Here is a 1424-nt window from a genome sequence, read left to right on the forward strand (position 1 = left end):
GTATATATGTGGATTAATGTTTCTTTTTTATGTAATATGTTTATGTTACAATTACAAAAAATATACATTCAAAACAGATTAGTCCTCTTTTTTTTCTTTTTCTTCGCTTGTGGTTTTTGATGGATGGTCCCTTGCCACTCCATATGTTTGGGAGTCTTGACAAAAATAACTGCTCCATGTGACTTGACTTCATAGCTGAGAAAGATTACTTTTGGGACTGTGTCTCTGAGAATCCTACAAGTGACAATTGGCTATGGCCTCTGGGGTTTCTGGAGAGCTGGCATCAAAAACATACGTTTTTTTCTCCATTTTGTTTTCTTCATTCTGGCGGGCTCCCTACAAACCTTGCATGAGCAGAGTTTTAAAGTCCACATAAAGCCATACACATACTGTATGATTAGTCTTGCTATTTCAGAGCCACTCTTCCAATGTGTGGATGGAGGATATGGAGCCTGTTGAATCCTCAGAAAGAGAAAAGATGGAATGCAATAGGAATTTAAATTGCTTAGAGTAACCATGTAATAAGACTGACATAGAGCTACATAGTAACAGCTTCCTGAAATTGAACAAAATTGATTAACCTTTTCCAATCATTGTGCTGTACCACAGAGCAGAAACATACAGACACACACAGAGAGGGGGGGGGGGGGAGAGATTTTAACTTCACAAAAAGGTGTTGTCACAATTAAAACTACTTATTTGGATATAGGATTTACAAATTCAATGGTGCATACCATTTTATAACTCACAGTTTTAGTTTAAAATTCCCAGAGTGGCAGTCATGTAAGTCTCCTATAGCAAAAATGAATGTTTGAACCTTTTGTCCACATTATTATTTTGTCCACATTATTAAGCTTAAATTTGAATTAGTCTCAACTTCATATCCCACCTGGTCCTCCTAAATGGTTCCACTTTATCATAGGCATGTTTTAATGAAAAATATTTCTGCACTATTTGCCCAAGGCACTGACTACACAGTATAAGCAGGGAAATTGATGTGAGTTTTGCATGGATTTCAGTTTTTCCCAACTCTATGTAACTTTTAGATATTTTTTAAAAAGAAATCTTTCCAACTGAATATTTTGCCTGCTTTTCTCTCATAGTGCAGATTACTTAGCAAAAACAACCTTCACACAGGGCTTTTCCTGGGATTAATGACAGTCTGGGGGTCATCATCTCCTCCCAGTTAGTTATTAATCCTCAGGAAACACTCAGTGCCTTGATCGTTATTGCTTAATTAGCATTGAGAATGTGTGCACACTGGAAAGGAGCTGCTAGGTTTCTTTTCATGTGGCCTGTGAACAGCAATTGCAGGGCTTTCTCTCATTAATTTGCTTTTGGGGGGTCTAGGTGGGAGAATCCAAGCCTTGTGGGTCTGAAAATTCAGCACAAGGTTAAACCTCTTTAAACAGTGTGAATTCCCT

General features: G+C 37.6%; 1 non-coding gene across 1 annotated transcript; it reads left to right on the forward strand.

Annotated features, from left to right (window-relative positions):
* Positions 1–1134: 1134 nt before the first annotated feature.
* Positions 1135–1221, forward strand: mir1641 (microRNA mir-1641). The gene has a single exon (NR_163049.1). It is a non-coding gene; the product is annotated as a microRNA mir-1641 (primary transcript).
* Positions 1222–1424: the final 203 nt, after the last annotated feature.

Source organism: Anolis carolinensis, chromosome 1 (assembly GCF_035594765.1).
Source record: "Anolis carolinensis isolate JA03-04 chromosome 1, rAnoCar3.1.pri, whole genome shotgun sequence".
Taxonomy (NCBI): Eukaryota; Metazoa; Chordata; class Lepidosauria; order Squamata; family Dactyloidae; genus Anolis; species Anolis carolinensis.